At 36.5% G+C, this 20,271-nt stretch overlaps 1 protein-coding gene across 1 annotated transcript in view; it reads right to left on the minus strand.

Moving 5' to 3' along the window:
* Window positions 1–19,931, minus strand: part of LOC117213549 (amphoterin-induced protein 1) — a 169,422-nt gene extending 149,491 nt beyond the window's left edge. Inside the window, exon 1 of the mRNA XM_033458966.1 lies at window positions 19,891–19,931. The gene's annotated coding sequence lies outside the window, so the exon portion shown is untranslated. The remainder of the gene's footprint in view (window positions 1–19,890) is intronic.
* Window positions 19,932–20,271: the final 340 nt, after the last annotated feature.

The raw sequence follows: 20,271 nt of genomic DNA on the forward strand, positions 1-20,271 counted from the left end.
TGAGGAGTTGAATAAATTGCACTACGCCTATTAATCAGTTCATTTAGCTAATACTTAGAGCAATGAGTATCTTTGTGTCAATATGGAATGTAGTATAATGGATGACATAAAACAATATTTAAAAACAGAAATATTTAGTGTCCATCTAACTAACGAAACCGATCTGTATTTTTCACTGTACAGTTAGTACAATAGTAGTACGTTACTCTAAAGCCCATGCTTGAGAGTTGGAGTTAAGAACTCTTAGAGCATCTTAGCTCGAAAGCCAGTCCTCTATCTTCTAATTAACAATCGCCATTATTAACCACTTCTCTCAGTTAAAATATCAAAACCAGAATTTTAATTTCATACAATGTTACCAAGAAATAATATTCTTGGAATTTCCTTAAACCGTTCCGTTGGGATTTCTTGTAACCACCTTGTAACCAACCGATAGAAAAGACCGATGTTCTCCATAATACATCTGGTCGTTCGTCTTTCCTGTCCCTGGCGCGACTTGATTTATGTTATCGCCGATTGTTTGCGATAATATCCGCCACGCAATTGGAAAAGTCAGGATTAAACCTGGTGACGAATGAGGCGCGAACAGTAAAGATAATGCAGCCCAATCGTTTCCAACTCCATCCCCTCCCCCCACCTAGATTTCCATAGCGATATGAGACTTGTCAAGAGATAAGTAGCGCTAAGCATAGCCTTCCCAGGAAAGATCAGAGATCGTGACACGGATAACTTGACCAGCGATCTGCACTTCCGATTTGTTAGCATCCGAAGGATCGTGTAGGTGCTCGATTGCAAAACGAGGGAACACGTATCGATTGCTATGACGAAGCTCGCGTGAAGATGAAAAACAACGTACGACAGGGACACGTCGTATGTGTGGATTGGTGATTACAGTGCATAGCATGTGAAATGAAAAGTGTCGAGCTGGTTAACGTTTTTGCAGCGATTGATATGAATGTTCGATCAGTGGAGCGTATAAGGTTTCAACGGGAAGAGTGGTTCGTTGCTTTTGATCTGGAAATTTCTTTCGAAGGAAAGATAGTTTTTTTAATAGCTATAAATAAGGAGTGACTATCGAATGGCGTGAAGAGTAAGAAGGATATAAATTTCAGTATTTATGATTTACGACATAATTGAGATAGTTGATCTTAAGTTATGAAGATAGAACTTGTCAAACGTTTTGTGACAATTAATAGTCACAAACAAGTAGTTAACTAAACAAGATTAAACAAATGAAACAAAATTTTAATATACGTATTAAATGAAACATCATTATTTGTTTTAAAACATACATTGTATGCTCGATAATTCCATATGCATTGTTATTAACGTCATATATGTGATAAGTAGAGTATTGCGTCACAAGAGATCGTGATTAATCCTATTAATAATTATATTTCGAACTACATATTATGCATACATATATATAATTCTGAATAGCATCGAGCATTATGGTCTTATACTATCATGTGAATACGAACAGTTGCTATTTTAATAATACCTTACAGCTAAGCGACGGTTGAAATCATAAATGGATTTTCCATTTTAGCTTGCAGATGAACGATTATCTGTGTCGCTATATAAAGTATCTAATTAATCAGTTTAAAAATTCATACAAATTGCAGCACTCTGTACACACTTTAACGTACTCGATTATATCAGTTCTTATCACAACACGCTCGAAAGTATCATCCAGTGACTTCCTCCGTTTCACGTTCTATGTATCACGTCAATCGATCTTTAAACAGCACGAATTCAGTTGATTTATGTATTACAAGTTTTCAGGGAAATCACATATAGGGACATGCCTATAAAAACGATATATTCAACGAAAGCACCGCGTAAAACGGCAAGATTGATCTGGAGTCACGCCACTGAAAATATTTATACAGCCATCAAGAAAGTTTCTAATTTCAATACACATAACATAAAAATAAAAAAACAGAGGAAAGGAGATCGTTATCCTCACGATTAATCTGGCTGAAAAAAAAGAAATTGCATTCAATTATTCAAATCTATATCGTATCGAAATACGATCAACCGATTCCTCTTGATATAACGCACTTCATATACACAATTTTGGCACAATTCATACGGTTCTATTCATCCGAAAAACACAGGAAATAAAAAAATAAAAAGACCGTTGGTCACGCGCTGATTGCGCTGCCAATATTCAGATATCGACACATTTCGACGTATAAAGTTTTGTTAGAAATAGTTAACAATGAAAGTCGTAAAAAATGAAATTTCATTTCCACTAGATGTACGGCGGTCGATCATCGGTTCTCACTGTTTTAAATACCTACTTTAAAATGTTCGATACATGGGAAACGATTTAGTTCGTTCGTTTACCGTTTGCCTCGCAAATACACGAAAACTCGATATCTTATCCATTCGTCTTTATCGAAGGGAAGTCAACGTCACCGATGTATTTCGGTCGTTCGATCATACGCCGAGATTTCTCTCGTGAAAGACGGAAAAAATATGCGAGGAACATCAGAGAAAAACGACATGAGAGGTGTGTGCCGTTCTACGTTTCCTCGAGGATGGAAAGAAGTGGGAGTTACAAGAAGGGAGAGACGATAAATCGAAAAGCAGACGTGTGCTCCCCTGCCGGTTGAATTTTCTTCTCGCTCGTTTCATTTAGATATTACAGACTTTTATACAGTTTCCATTCCTGCGACGTCTCCTAACCGTCCGTTTCAACTCGCCTTTCTCTTTTCACTATCGTCTTTCTTCGGTAGTCTTTCTCGTTCCTATCGCCAGATACGATCTTTCTGAATTCTAGCGAGCAACGAGAAGTCATCTTTATCGTCAACGATGCGACGCACGTTTCAACGTTGTACGTTTACGCATCGGATACGAAGTATGGAGAAAGAATGTGGAACGGAAATAATAGGTCGCTATCGATAAGAAGGGATACAAGCACATTGTCCGATATATGTCGATAGTTCCAAGAAATGCAATCTTTTCTTTCCTATTTCTTTTTTGTCCTCTTTCTTGCTAGGAGTGCAGAGATTTTCTTGGCTATCCGACTAACTAAAAACGCGGCTAATCGCTGTGAAATGATAATGTAGATCAATATAAACACACGAGAGTATGAGACAACAATTCTTTGCCTTTGGACTTAACTCTCTTTTATGTGAAAATTATCAAACTTTCCGAAGATTTTATACGTCGCTAACTAGTAACAGTTTCGTCTGAAACTAACTCTAACTAGAAGAACATAAGTGACATTAAAAGCAGTAACCTGATCAGCGAAAGATTTACAGAACATAGGTTCTAACAAAAATAAACTACAGAACAAAGCGAATTTCCGCGCATGAAAGTGCAATTAACATTAACACGTCGACTGCTGAGTCAGTCATATATGGTTAGCACACTTGAGTTCCTGTGAGGCTACGTCAGCCATATGTGGACTAGCAGAGTTGATTTTGGAACAGGCTTGATGTAATAAATTATATTCTATAGAGTAATTTTTCGTAAAATTTTTTAATTCAGATTGAAGCAATCGATAACAAATTAGAAAGTCTTCGAAATGTCTGTACAACGAGCCTCAAATATTTCTCTTAACAGAAACCAAAATATAATATATCCACGTCGATAAAATTCTAGCCTTGTTTAAGTTTATTGCTCAGATCCGAGACGTATCGGATCGTAAGAAGGAAAATTTCTTCCTTGGTCACTCGCTCGCGATTTACAGGAAGAGCGAAGAATCCACGGCGCGCAAAGTGACACTCGTAGAAAAATGGGTTGGCGCCCAACCACCCATAAATACTTTATAACTTAAAGAGGTTATATCTTATTACACGGCAATTCTGTTTTAAGGTAACTTTTGTTGCCAATAATTCCTCCTCTGGGACATGAGTAAATACGAAATAGATCATACCTATATCTATTTACAAGTGATATCTAATAGTACTTAATTCTTTACATATCTCTGTTTGAAATATTTTTTTGAAGCATTATTTTGAAGATAACTGAAACGTATTTTTCATTCAACAAGAATTTCAATCCAAATTAAATTACCTTTGGAACTATATAAATATCAAGTAAACAGATTCAGTAATTACTAGACTGTTTGCGAATCACTGATAATTAACGATATATTTCTCTAGGATAGCGAGTGAACCAATTCATTTTCTTCCAAATTGGCCATTGCAAAGCGCGTGATTATCATAGCGATATCAATTGTGAGTGATTGTACCAGTTACATTACGATTTAAATAGTACAATATTTTCGGAAATATTCGGCACACGATAATCTATAGTTGAATGGCGGATCAATAGAACACATTCGGTATGATAATTAAGCTTCGTTGGCGTGTATTAATTAATTAGCCAATTAACAGCCAGTTCTCGCGGTTCAGAACTTGAATAAGCGAATCGTCCGACGAGGATCGAACCGTTCGTTCCGTATTGCTTTGACGTTCCCTCCCACGTGAATGTAACAGAAGGTGCTCCATTAATTCTCGGGAAAACGAAAGAGATAAACGAACGTGGGCGACTAGAACGGCTAGCTACCAGCGAAATGAGATAAACTGGAAAGTTTACTTTTCTTTAAAAACGACATTCATTTTTAAGACAGTCATGGGGATACTCTATCCCGGTGGTGGACGATTTTTGGGAATTTCAGTCTGTCGCGGATTATAAAATATTTGAGAAGCGTACTTTCCAAGCAATTCGATCAATCACCGCTGTCATATTATCTTTTATAATTTAATTTCATAAATATTCATATTTTCACGGATTAAAGCTTGTGATAAAATCTTTTCTTACCACTTTTTACCATTTTCATATTTAATAGTTTGACTTAGGTTCGTTCATTGAAACTGAAAATTTCAAAATTCGAGTGATCAAATGCTCTGAATAATTTTCTAATGTCACTCATATTATTAGAATATACATTTTTACAAAACTGAATTTTCATTTAACTTGTAAGATTAAAATTCAATTATAAATTACAAGCAACCATACAGTTTTAATACCTTCCTAATATGTTACAAGAGTATTGAATAATTCATGTTAGCGTAGGTATTAAACTACAACACAACGCATCAATTTCCACTCATATTTTAATTTAATTTATATTGAATGTTCGAAGGGAGCTGATAAGAGTCTGGTATAACATTAGAGGTTACGTCTAATATTGTTCATGAATACATAGTTTGCTCTGAAGCAGATTAGACTCGATTATAATCGATGGTTCTCGAACGTTCGTCTTAGAACGCACGTTAGACTAGTAGACGAGCTACATGCATACTCTTGATAAATCTTGCTTAACAATTCCATAGGGATCCTCTTGGTTGTTTGCTGGAATTTATAATTGTATTTACAACATTGTCTATGTATCTAATAATACGTGAAGTACCTATTATTAATGTAGAGGTATTCAAGAGACATTTCAAGATAAAAAAATGGAGTATTTCAGGATATTAGAAATTACTTGGAATCTTTAATCATACACAAATTAATTTTTAATTATACATATATTAGGTTTATCTACGTATGTAAAGTTTAAAGATAGAATAACTTTAAACTTATTTTCATTGAAATTTAACTGAAGTCGATGAAAAAGAATGTAGTATTGAATAATTTGTTATAGTGCATGTTTTATAAATAAATGATGCATATTCATTGGTATCTCCCGTGGAATTAACGTCGAGGAAAGAAAATCAATATCATAGCTGAAAGTACATCGAGACAGCACGGACAGAACGTAGCGAAGCACCAGGAGAATACATTAACAAGTTATAGATGCAACACAGTCGGACTGTAACACCCATACCGCTCGTTGTTATATGCAAATATACGAATCTTGTTAAGCAACTCCTGAGCAAGGTATCAGTACGATAATGCTTTCTATTTCAACTAATTTCACGATATCGTAAAGATGTTACAGAGGCAATTTTTACGCATACTTATTTGCTTAATCAGTAATTTAAGCAGCGATTCGTGTTATAATTTGCAATGTGAAATCTATGATATCAATGTTATGGTGATGAATAATAAATTCTGCTGAATTTTTATTGGATTCGTGTTCAAGCATTTTTACGCGAAGAAGATACAAAAAAAAAAAGGAATAAATCGTGATTTATTTTCCAATTCGTTGAAAAAATTGCAATTTCGAGAGATACGTGTGATGATTCGAAACTCGCATACAATCATGAGATAATATCTAATCCCGATGTCTCGATTCCAAACGAGTAGAGTCGAGTCGAGGTGACGACGCTCGCTCGAGACAAATGATCGAGATTGAAAGGCCACGGTGTCTGATACGGTACGCTCGATCAACGTGGATTGATGCATGTATCACAGAAAAGCACGAAAGGTAAAACTCTTGTTTTACATCCATCTACGAGATTGATGGTTCCTGTGATGTTTTTAAACTATTTTTAAATACCTTTGACAGTATTCAATAATTATATATGTATCCATTATTCATTCTCACAATATGTTAACGAAGATGAATGTTACTATTCCAAATGTATATCATTGTGATTCTAACTATGTGAGATTTTCCCAAGGTAATATATTTCCTACTCAAAGTTAACAAACTCTCTTAGAAATTACTTCATAACACGTATCATCACCTCAACACAGCTTGCATTACATTACGGTTACATTAGCGTAGGTAATTTATTATGATCAATAATGGTTAATGATAACCTAACCGTTAAAGCCAGAAAATGGAAAATTATGATACGAATTATATTTATCAGAAATAAAATACCATAATATTAGATAAAAAAGATATGATTATTTAGCGTACATCGTACACTCGTACGCTCAATATATTTTTCATGGAAGGATATTTAAACTCATTGTTTGCTTTGTTATACATACTACTATTATATTACTTCATCATATGAAATTAAAATTCCCCGCTAAGAATACCGAGCGAATTCGAAAACGTATCCATCTATAATTACAAATTCTCTCGCAAATGAGGTATCCATCCAAAAATTCGTCCGCATACGTATCTCGAAAATTCGTGCGGACAGTCAGGCAAAAAACTCACTTGATATAGCCAATATAGGCATATACATATATCGACGGATTTATGTGCACATCGAAACGGCGGATAAGAATCGGGCAGAATTCGATGCGCGGCTGAAACGGCGCGGCGGGATATCAAGAAATATAGAAACAGTTCTCACCAGGTAGACGCGTTTTATCGACGCGTATAAAAGCGGAGAAGCAGGAACGGGGAAGTGTATTACCAGTGAGGAGCATCGTCGGAAACAGAGGGAAACCGAGGGGGTTGGTCCGGTTCCTGAGTCGAACAATTTTCACTGTGGCCGAAAGAGATTCGCAGCTTATTTTGCGCGCTCACGCCCTCACGGCCGACATTGTCGTTCGGATAAGAATCGACATACACTTCGGAGATGCTTGTGAATGGCGTACGAACTGTAAAATCGTCGTGGCTCCGACCTCTCTGAATGCCGCGCGCCTTCGCGTAGGCGAAAAGGGGTGGAAAAGAAACACAGATAGAGAAGAGAGGAGAAGTTCGAAGCCGGGTGAATCGATGCGTGAAATAAGTAACTACTTTGGTGAATGGAGCAGATATTTGATAACAGAGGATCAACAGTCACCGGAAGGTTTAGCCGGTTATTGAAATCCCGCGGGATGCTCTTTATTTCCTCCAACTAACTAGATGCTTGCTGTCAACCATTGTACCATAATCTGGAACCAATATCTGTGGAAATAAAATTGCCGCTCTTTTGGGACATAGGATTATTCTGTCGCGTAATGCGATTCCAGTCGAGGAATTGGGAATTCGCGAAATACGTGGGTGGAGTGTTTAAACGAGCGACGAGTCGATTTTAGGAATTTCACGGGTTTTGGAGATGTCGTGAGATGAGCTTCTGTATACGCAGAATCTTGTTAATTGAATATATCTTTATTAATATCGTGGAATTAACGAGACGAGAGAATTTTCGTGGTTACTGGAGTTACTTGCAAATGAATTTGGATACGTTACGTGACATATATAATATATAATATGTTGAACATGTATACGGAAAGGTGCAAGTGACTTTAAATAAATAAATAAATAAAACAAATTTACTGTGCTTTTATCAGTCTGAGTTAATTTGGAAAAGAGTTGATAAAATTTCTTGATTAATTAGTGATATTGTCGAGTTTGCATGCCTTTTAGTATTACAGGGAACTCAAGGGATTTTAAAGAAAATATGGTACAACTTGTAACAGAGGTTAAGCTGGACACAAAACAAAAGTTGCACTTTGAAATCTGTGTAAGGAAGGTTTTGCAACTTTCCACTGTCAGTGGTTGCTGGAGTGTAAGTTGTGTTTTTTAAAAGCTTTCGCAGAAGCTTCTTATCCAACATTTTTATTACGTTGTTTTTGAGGATGGAGGATGTTACCATGATAAAGCAGCTGATGTTTGCGACTTTATATAAAAGTATTCTTCAGAAGGCAATTAAATATTTGTTACGTTCTCTTCTTTTTAATATTCCTACTTTTTAATGTTTTTAATCGAATAAATGCTTTAATAATTTTTTATTATTATTCAGTAATTCCACCAACACGATATTTTGAAAATTCAAATTCACGGAACAAGCAAAATATATAAAAATGAAAATTCATCAAAGGAATAAAACGCATGGATTACACCTCCTCTGTGAAAACTCTATCGAGCCTCCTCTCTTGATTGCTATATTCCAGTCAAAACGAACGCAACAAAAATATAAATAAATAAATAAAGACGAAAAAGTAGACAGAATGTGGGTTAAAAAGAGAAAGAAACAGAAAAAAGAAGAAACGAGTACGCGATGGCTGTTATACGCTCGTCGATGTACATACCAGAAAAGAGTCGACGCTTTTGTTCTCGCGTATTCGCGTCGCGTCCATTGCATTATTAATAAACTCCGTGTTACGTCGAAGACAAAGTCACACGCAAAATGCAAATTAAGCATTACTCATTCCTCCGTCGTGTGGAAATCCACGGGTGGTCTATGTCGCGGGAACTCGCTTCCGTGAACAGAGAAATGGGATCAATGGTATAGGAAAAACCGCGTCAGATTGCTACCGCGAAATCATCATCATCCATTGTTCATTTCTTCGAATGTTCAAATTTTCTTTGGTTTATACAATTCTCTGATTCGTTTTTTTACTTGCATTCGATCCTAAATCTCGCATGCTGCTTTTAAAAAATAAATTACTGTCATGTATATTATCTTATAGTGCCCAATTCTATTTTTGTATCAGTGTTCTTACACTTTGTAATATTATTTTACTTTGTATTTTGTGCACCTCTAGCCTTATGGGGGTTGATTCGTTACTTATATTTGATGATTGAATATCTTTATGATATAAAAATCTTTTTCATTGATTTTTTAAAATTTAAATAATTGTATCTAATAGATATAGAGTATTATGCGTATGGTGGAAAGGTTGTTATCATTCTTAATTATAATTCTTACTGTTACTATTAAAATTTAACCAAAACTGCAGTTTTCTAGTTGCGTGCGATGCGTCGCGTGCGTGTCACGATCGATATCGCTATGCCTGAAGCACTTCTACCGCTTGGAATCACTAATTTATGCTCCCACTAGGGAATGTCGTGGGTTTCGGTGCGTGAACCGTGTGGTTTAGCAACCATTTTTTATTATCTCGCCACCAATTGACGATAAGAATGCTTCAGAAGCTTGAAATGGCTTGCTGCTTCGTATCGGTTCTACGGAGAGTCACGTCAAAAGGCTGAGTTGACTGCGCTGCGTTGGAGAGAAATGACCAATCATATAATCATATCACTTAAGAGCATTTCAATTCTTTCTTGTACAATTTTTTGCTGGATAAAATGTTTTAATAGCTGATGTATGAATAGATGTCATGATTACCAGACTCGTGTATTTTGTAAAATGAAAGCTAGAGTCTTCAATTCTCTATTTATTCGTAGAACAATTTCTTCCGAAAATCTGTATCTACATAATATTTTATCCAATTTTCCAAATATCGATGCATAAATCCAAATGTATTTATCTTCACGGTTCAGGAGATTCGTTCACAATCGCATCAACATGGGGCATGGACGATCGAGGAAATAGAGATTTGATAGTTTCGCGATGGTCGAAAGAGATGCGCGAATTCACGGGAAAAGCGGAGCTCGGTGCCAAGTTATACGAAAGGAGATCTCTTTTCCATGCGATGGGGGCTAAATTGGAGAAAACAATATGCTACAAAGCGATAAAATGCAAATTAAACGACGGCAGAGCGTTCGAATGTGGAGCAGCGATGGTGTTTAGAGCGCGATGAACATAAAAAGGAAGATATGCGAGTAGAAGTGGGTGAACTCACGAGCTTTGAAAACAGAAAGAGAGATGATGCATTTTTGTTCCGACGCGATCTTTGCACAACAATGCTAATTGGATACTTTTTCTTCACGAAATTCTAGCAACAGGACGTATTTCTTTCTTTCTTGTTATGTATACAATCCCCCATGTCTATCTTGCTTTTATGCATTCAATCCCGCGTTTCATTTTCGAAGCGGTCTGTTGATCGTTGTCCTTGGTTTCTTATTAATTTGTATGTCGAGCAACTTTGGTTTGCACAGGGATGTAGAGTGCAGAGGAGAAGCTATTAAAACCTAACGAAAATGAAACTTCAGTTTCTGTATCGAGATAGGAATCAGGGTTATGCGTGACTAGGGTTGAAAGTCGAGAATTCGAAAAATCCGGAACTAATCTTTATTATTTATTCTTATTTGATTATTATGGATATTTTCGGATTTTATCTATTCTTGTAATTTTCCATTATACAATGATAACTTTACGTCGTCCTGATTTAATATTGTTTAATATTACTTGATATCGATTAATATCGTTTAACAATAATTCACTAGAGTATCATAATGAAATATGAAAAGAAGAAAACTGCAAAATTTCATTTTATTTATCGTTCCTATTTTTTTGCACAATGAAACTTTTCTTTGATACATAAATGGTAAATTCCTATAATTTTGTAGAAATATCATAAATATTTCAATCAACTTCGCCTTTGGCATTTGCTACTTTCGTACAATATTTTCTCTCGAGCTTGTTATACCCATTTACATTTGTTCAAGTTCATCCGAAGTTACCTCCTGCCAGTCTATCTTCATTAGAATGTCAGGGTCCAGCGAATATCGTACAAAATGCTCCATTGTACATTTGAATGCAATTTGTAAAATTGTTGATTCAAGCTTTTAGCCGGCTCTGTCAAAAGACAATATGCTTCGCAGAATATTATGGATCAAATATATATTCAGCGCTTCTTGTCAAGCATTTTCTAACGCAATCTAACGATGTTATTGAGGTTCAAAGAGAGAACTTCTGGAAACTTGCAGCGTTTCTGGATACTCAAAATGCTTTTCGAAGAATATATCTATTTCTCCAATATCTGGGGAGTTCGCTTCAAAATTACTCTTAATTATAATTCTCAGAAGCTATCCTGAAAAACAGCAAATCCATACGTTTGTCGGACATAATGGCCGACATCATTTTTCGTGAGAGACGGTCGTCATACCACAAGTGTCCCGAACGTGCTCGAGAAACGCGCATCTCGTTATTTCTTGAACGATAATTTGACGAGAAAATTGCTGCAAAATCTCGTAGAACGATTTTCACGATTTTATTTAAAGTTCACTCGACGAGTACGTACATTCGAAGATGTGAAGTTTTAATGGAACACGTAAGTAATTGTGGTTAAATGGAATCGTTACAAGATTCCAGATGTCTTTTTTTTGTACAGTTATCGTTTGTAAATTTGTACAGAAAAATGTTCGTTTAATTCATTTCGATTTTTAATTATCATTAATATTATTATTATTATTATATTATTAATAGTATTGATTGAGTTTCAAAAATAATCTACCAGCAGCGAATTCTCATCTCAATTTCATCTATGTTTCGGATTTAAATAATTCTATCAGGTATGATAATTATTCTAAAATTTATCCAAAACATTTATAATTACTATTACCTAAAAAACCATACGCGTTGAAAAGAAATAAAACGTATCGGTGGCAAACAAACGTTTTTAATCATCCTCACTAAGAGCGAACGATATTATGGATCATTAGAGTACATTAGGAAAAAACGGAACGACACTGAAGAATATGTTTAGCAGAATTTACACGGTTTTAGTTTGGAGGAACACGGCGGATGAACACTGCTTTCATTCGTGGATGAAACTAGGATAAAAGCAGCGTTCATCCGTCGTGTTACTCCAAACTAAAACAGCGTAAATTTCGCTTTATTTTTATTTAGCGCGCATGCTTCCGTTCCGGTTTGTTAGATACGAAAAGAAGATCACTCGGTAGTATCATACTGATCAACAATAATAGCGGGCAAATGATTAATCCGGAAAACTGACTTCTTTGTCGCGCGTTTTTATGTTTAGCAAGGATAGAAAGTGGCGAAGGGAAAGGAACGGAGGCGGCAGAACGAGGCAAAAGAACAGAAAAATAAACGTCCCGCGTCCCAGTTTACATTTCATTTTCCTCTCCAAATTTGGCGCGATTATATCCCCGCCAACATTTAATTCGCTACTCTATCTTTGTCCCCTGGTTCCAGTGTTTCTCAACCATAAGCGCGGGTCCGCTGAATCGCGCCTAGGTGTTTCAATTCCCCCGTCGTGATCCATTAAAATTATGTAAATAGAACAATGACGGCAGCACATAATGAAATTCTCCAGTGAAATAGATTGAGAGTTCGCGTACTCGAATCTGCCTTCCCAGTCACCTTCTATATTTATTAAAAATATATATTTACGTGTGTGTAAGCCTGGATAGTCTTTCGTAAACAGAGTTACTCCTTCGTGCTGAAAAATGGATTAATGGAGTGACGCGAAGAGAAGACACTCGACAGACTTTTGATGTTCGATTGAAAATTCATATCGTAATGTTTAAGATGCATATCTCGTTACGGGAAAATATCGAAAGAATTTCGACAAAAAAGAATTCAGAAGAAAGCAAGAAGTCTTAAATGTTTTTATGAACTTGTTGAATAGTTCATTATTTTCGTAGTTTTGGAAGAGTAAAATGATCTGGCAGTGCTGATATATTTTAAACGTAATTGTGTGTAGAAAGTTGAAGCTTATTACTGAAATCTCGAATGACGAAATAAATTATGATAGTAATGAAATTGTTACAATTGCCATTAGAGCACGATGAAATGTACATTGTTGTACAAAGTTGCATTGTTATAACTGAGAGATTTCGAAATCACTCAACCACCGAGAAGTATACATGCTCCAAGTGTATAGTTCCATTCCCATTTGTTCTCTATTGTATATATATATTATCATTGAAATGAACAGCGATGTTTTCGATTTCCCTAATTCCAGTACAATTCTTTAAAGGCAAGAATAATAAAGTCACTAATGTTTCAGAGGAACGAATGTTAAAAATGTCAATGTTAAAAATCATCTCGAATTTATCAAATTTCATCAAGAAAAATACATTTACTTTTAATTGCAGGATCAAGTAAATGGCCAATTTTGATAACATGAAATTAGTTGAAAATAAAAGTAAAAAATAAAAAGGAAAATACGATTTTCTCTAGAAAATCGATCCTCTCTAGCTAAGCTTCAATTCTTTCTTACAATGCAGCAGCGTAAAACTTATCTTACTTCGACGTTGTCAGGCCAGTTGCAAGAAAGAATCGAAGCTGACTGAACGAACTTGCGTTCTTTGTGACATGGCGGTTATTATTTAAAGCGCGATCACTGTCGGATCAATCGAACTTTCTGAGGTATACAGAAAACAATCGAAGGGTCAAAGTTTGTCGAGTCGATAAAAATTTACGAGCGGGAGACCGAGGAACGGTGCTCCACTTTACTTTGTTCCCCCTCATTGACGTCAAATATGTCCTGTTCACCCCGAATTCAGCCTAGTCACCCTTGTCGACATCGTTGTCGTCACGCTTGTCCCGCGTTTATTTATCAGAGAAGTTTATTCGTCCAGACGCCGCATATTGTCGGCTGATGAAAATCAGCCTCCCGGAACATTGAACAAACGATCCTGTACCATGCAGATCCGATACAAACCGTTAGAAACGTTTTGCAATGAATCTTATACGTGTATGCTCCGATTATAGAGAAATGAGTCGTGAATGTTCTAACATTAATGATATTCTCGTATGTTATGCACATCTGTATGCAATTAAAGTTTCATAGTTTAAAATGGGAAATGCAATTTACCAGAGGAAATATAATTTCCTTAATATGAGAAATTAAAGTAGGTAAATCAATCGGAATTAGAAGTTAATCGACATTTCCTATGGATAATATCCTTTTTAGCATTATTGATTACTGGTTAAAATAAATCGGTGATAAATTTTGTATCATACTGCTGAATTTTATACTGTAAAAGGATTTTTCAATACAATGACTCCGTTTCGCAATTCTCTTTCAATCAGGTAAGATACAGATAATTAGGCACCGTCTATCTTTTAGTTTTTATTTGAGTTAGTATCTATGATCAGATAAACGTTACAGGTTGCAATACCTATTCCAAGTAGTTTATGATAAAATTGCTAAATCGGTCAGAATCGTTCATTCCTAGAAACAGCTGGACACATGACTATTAATTGCATCCAATATTCCATCAACTTGGGTATAAACGTAACTCGCATACATCGTTGCAAAATTACATTTATCCCACAACGGTTGCAATATGAAATACACATGCAATCTTGGAAAGAATAAAATGAAACGAGGAAACAGCTCCACAAAGGTTTTCCAAAAAAAGAAAAAAAAGAGCTGCATCATGTAACACAGCCAAGGTAGGCGAGCTTGAAGAATGAAAGTTCGCGTTGTGCCGGGACTCGAAACTTCGTCTTATTTCTCCTTTTCCCTTCGTGTTTCGGAGTACGCGTTGTGCGAAAATGGAACGCGTAAGGGGGAAAAGTTCTCTTTTTTTCTAGACTCTACCGTCCCAGCTGGAAGTCGGACGCGTCAAAAGCACCCAATAACACACAATCGAGAAGTCGACTGCTCCCGCTGCCGCCACTCGATATTCAGGCAAAATGGGAACGCGCCGGTGGCTGTGTGTTATCGTTCCAGCCGCGTTACCCATTTTATATCCATCTACCGTGGTGCAGGCCGCCTGTGGCCCGTTCTGTCGCGCTGACAAAATAGATGATAAAAAAGCAGCTGAATCTACGACTGCCATGGCCACGTGTATTCCCTGTGAAACGGCGATTTCAAAGCCGGCATAGATCGCGATCTGCGTAGAAACGTCCGAATCTCGTAAACCTGTTTCTATCTATTTTATTTTTTAATTTGATTTTCCTTTCGTTCAGTTTCGTTCAGTTTTTTGTTTCCTGCTTTCTCTTTTCCTTCTCTTTCTTTTTCGAATGATACCGAGGGACGAACAAACGCCAGGTTCGAAACCTTCAGATCAGAGAGCAGACGCGCGTGAAAGCTTTCATCCCTTCGAACGATAGGATCGTCGACGTACAGGAAATGGCCGAGCGAATCAATATTTCGAGATTGTTCATTAAATATAATCGTGCAAATAATACGTCGTCGGGTAAATAACGGATTGCTTGGTAATTAGAGATATTAATATCTGTTGTAAATAAACGAGGAAATTGAGAATCGTAGCAAACTCCACGGGAAAAACGTAGAGAGAAAAGATGGTATTGACTCGGTTATCGTGCTTTCTTTTTTTTTTCTTCTTCGCAAACTAAAAATGAATGTAGTTTGGGTAAATATTGTGCGATGCCGATGCGAGGAGCAAGTTGAAATGGGTCGTACCGGTTTATATTTGCAGGATATATTCAATATTGTTCAATTATATTTTTAATCGTTTTTCTTTTTACCATTTCAGATTTCGAAATCTACGCTTCTATTCGGTGAAAACCTTCGTGGCTGTGTTTTCAAATCTACAATTGCATTTAATTAGATCGTACGACTATATCTTTGTAAAACTTTTGATCGATAGTAATTAACATATCTCACTGAGGGTCGTCCAAAAAAGACGAAACACGTGTGGTAAAGGTCGATGAAACCATTCTTGTTGGATGGTCGCGTCGCGCGTTGGTCGCCTGTTTGTGGTCGAGATGAATCTTCGTGTTTTGCGGGAAAAATTCGATTCTCACGCGAAACCACACGCACGAACGATCAAATCCGGTTGACGTACCGTTGCACGGGCCGTTGCTTCGAGATATAACGCGATGAACCTTCGAACTCGATTCGAAACCCAGACTCCAGGCCTTTCAGAAACAAATAAATCAACGTGTAAATCTGTCTATCGGCGGATGACGCCAACTGACATTATATCGCTCATCGTCATTATGGTACCGCGTGAATTCGATTGCAGTACTCGCTAAATATCCTTGGATGATGCACTTCTTTATATGACGCACTTCAATATTTTGGTACACAAACTTTTCAATGAGTGTATATTTAGGATGGCTAGTTATGTTGTATACTACTTTTTTTACCAAATATATATTTGCAGTAAATATCTTGCAGCTGCTATATTACATTTTCAGATTGACTGAAAATTTTACCAGTATAATCACAGCTGAGACTTTCTCATGCGAATGTAATTTTAAAATTTCAAAACACAGACAACACGTAAAAGTCTTTTATGATAAACTGACCAGTGTCCAAATGCCTTCGAACCACTGTATATCAAATGATCCCGTGATCCCTCGAATCTCAAAACTTGCGCCAACACATCAAAACACATAAAGTTGTTAAAAAATGGAGCACATCCGTAGAAAAGAAACAAAGAAGAAAAGGCAAAACAGAAGGAGCGACAGATAGTAACACTCGACAACGTTTAGGACGACACCGCGATATACAACGAGGATACGGAAGAAGTGATCCACCGCGAGCAATTTTATCCTCAATTTGCTAGGTAGAAAACGACGGCACTCTGACGCGTGCGAGTCACTCGCTCGTAGCACGGTAGACACGTCGAAAGGCTTGAGGCTCGGACAACAAGTGGTGTTGTAACGAGCTTTTTATGATGAATGTGTTGGCCCCCATGTGCGAAAACGTGACTTCCTCGAGCACGTGCTCACCTGGCCGGTTCGCGGCTCCTTGACCCGTGAAACGGCTTCCGGCATTGTTTTCCGTCGCGAATCTGCAGAGTTCACCCGAGATAAGAAACGTCGGAATTGAAATATATGAGCTTCAGCTCGGATAGTCTATACTTGGAACTGCAACGCCTTCTCCAGTTGGGAGCCGATGAGATTCGAACCGGGATTAGGTAAAGCGATACGGAAACACAGGAATACGTAATGCAATGAAAGTACATTTCGAAAGGCTTCTTTGGAATAGTACTTTATACAAATAGCTATAGTTGGAATAGATATAGCGCGGTCGTAAAATTTGTCAGAAGCCAAGTTTGTACGTTTTAAGGGTGGAAATATATCGTTAGCTCGGAAGAATCATGGTACAGCTGCAAAATCGCAAATCCTCAGATGCTTTATTGATCAGACGAAGTATTTATCACAATATGGTAACTAGGTAACTGCAGAAACATTTGGTATTATTAAAATATATTTCAATAATATTTACTTTAGTTGGAATAATATGATAATTCTGCAACACTGTAGCCCTAAAGTATTGGCATCCATATTCGATTATCTAATTTACGAAGTGATTATTGATGATCACAATGGATATTATAACTAAGAAGACTTTGAAGTAGAGTTTGTGTTGAAATAGTATGGTAAAATATAGCGTTTTTGATCTAGTAGGTAGTCCTAATACTGTTTATAACATTAGATATGCGTCACTGTCAATGTATAATGGCAGGTGGAGGCGAATACCACTACGGAAGAATTTCGAACTACGATGCAATAACGAGAATGTACGAGTAATCGCCGAAAGTTAAGTTACAGTAGTACAGACTAAAGTACATACTCCATTATATATTCGGTTTATCTATGAAATTGATTTTAATAAAATGTGGACATTCAAATTCAACTGTCTTTACAGAACATAAATTTCAATTTAATCATAGGTTAATTCGTTTGATGATGATTTACACTGATTCGTAGATTTCTGCTTCATAAAAAAGGTCCATTAATTTCAAGAATCGTTAAACGTCTACTTGTAGTAGCACATCTTATCACTGCGAACATATATCAGTCTTCTTCAATCGATAGATCTTCTTTCATAAGACTAAAATAAATTGCTCACACGAGCTATTCTAAATTATCTTTCACCGAAGGAACTATTTTATGTAATTTAAATTTAATTACTTCCTTCCTAATAAAATATCCAATAAAATTCAATAAAATTTTATTGCAGATTTAATTAAATCTATTAGAGGAATGTTGGAAAATACGATGTCAGGTCATTTTGGTAACGATTTGTGTTCCAACGAGCCCGAAGAAAATATTCTACGGCTAAATCCGGGGGATTCGAAACGACGATGGCTGCATCGTTAGCCCGACGATACAGACAATTCTTTTCTACTGTGATACGAAAGTTCAATAGGATACGGCGCCGACGACCTCGTTTCTCTCAAGCTTCGTCCCGTTATATCAAGGCAACCCGCAAATAATTTTTGCTTCTTTTTCCTTGTTTTTTTCATCCTTTACCTTCCCTCTATACCTTCCACAGTTCTTATTTTTTTCGCTATCTTTCTTTCTGTATTTACTCGAATTGGATACCGATAGCTTTCGGCACTTTGTCGAATATCCCAGAGTTGCTATCGAAACGAAAAACGCGACTCATCGGCCGACATTTGAATAATTCACGTTCAATCGTATTTCTCGAAAAAACCAACGACCGCCCGCAAGGAAATCACATTTTCGAAAATACAGGAAATATTCGTCGGGCCGATAGGATTCTGCGTGACGCACGATCGCATTTTCCTGCATTAACACGCACGAAACGAAGGATCGCTTATTACGCAATTTCCCAATTTTCGTTCCATCAATTTAATTCTCAATAGCCTCGCTGTCGCTCCGATTATTTTTACACTAATCATAGCTCATAGTATATACACGGTGTCGATTAACTACACATATTTCGATCTTTTTTATTGAACACGTGATACACATAATACAAATATGTTTCCAAATTAATCACCTAACGAAGTGAAAATTTCGTGACACACGATTGTCGTTAATGAGCGATTATTCGTATTCAGCTGTCATCTTCTTACGTTTATAGTGAAGATATACCTATATTTTTTTTACAAACAATTCTGCTAGTGAGTACTTGAGTCCACAGAAAGCTTTCAGAGTATGTACTGTACAAATATTACTACAGTTTTTCATTTCGAACGCCTATGTCGGGACCAAGCAAACAGAACATCCTGTTATACGTTGCATAAGAGATGAAGTTTTAATTCGTTTGCAATGATACATGGAACAATATGCGACATACCAATGGACCCTGTTATCGAGACAATAAACTGATAGGCTTCATACGTTGTTCATTACAATTTTCACTTGGTAAATTGTTTCACCACCAGCCATTTCGTTGGCTGCGAAACTTTCACGGACAGTGATCCTTTTATCGCAATCATAGTTATATTAAGACACGTAATAATAAAAGAGAAACGAGTAAACCATCGTCGGGCTTCTCACATACCGGATAATGATCTCTACGTTCGTATCTAGATCGACGAGAGGCAAAGTAACTATTATTAGCAAATGTTTGAAATTCTATCTTGCAGCTTCGTATTAGATAGGGTGTGTAACGTTCATATTAACTTTTGACGCGTTATTCGAGTCTACAGACACAAAGTATTTTGTTTAGTAGAAGTATCTATGGAATTAGTGCGAAGTTCGATGACTCGAGGTTAAAATTGTAAAAATGTAGGAAAGAGTTAAAGCATTATAGCATATCTGTTACTATTCGTAACATCTGCTCTTGATTAGATTTCACGAAAGAAAAGAACAAGAAGCATACCTGCATGTAATCTTCGTGCAAGAAGAATCTACGTAGTCACCTAGAACAGAAGAAAACAAGCGAGATTAAATAATATAGGCAGACATTAAAGATAAGCGATATTATACTCGATCCCATCCATTACAAATTAATCACTGTTTTATTCAATTCTGACAACACAGCCAAACACTTGGCCAACCAATTACCTTCCCGAATCATTGAGCTATTGAGTGAGCTGCTGTCTTACTTAACGCATTAACAAAAAAGCGATAAAGACGAAAAAATAAAATCTACGATAAGAAAAGGCTACAGAAGATTATAACGTATGGAAAGATCTCGATGTAATCTCGATGGCTTTTAAGTAGCGTCGTGGACAAGAAGCCTCAAGGTTTGTCATGTAAA

The sequence above is a fragment of the Bombus bifarius genome, unplaced genomic scaffold (genome assembly GCF_011952205.1).
Source record: "Bombus bifarius isolate JDL3187 unplaced genomic scaffold, Bbif_JDL3187 scf7180000009125, whole genome shotgun sequence".
Lineage (NCBI taxonomy): Eukaryota > Metazoa > Arthropoda > Insecta > Hymenoptera > Apidae > Bombus > Bombus bifarius.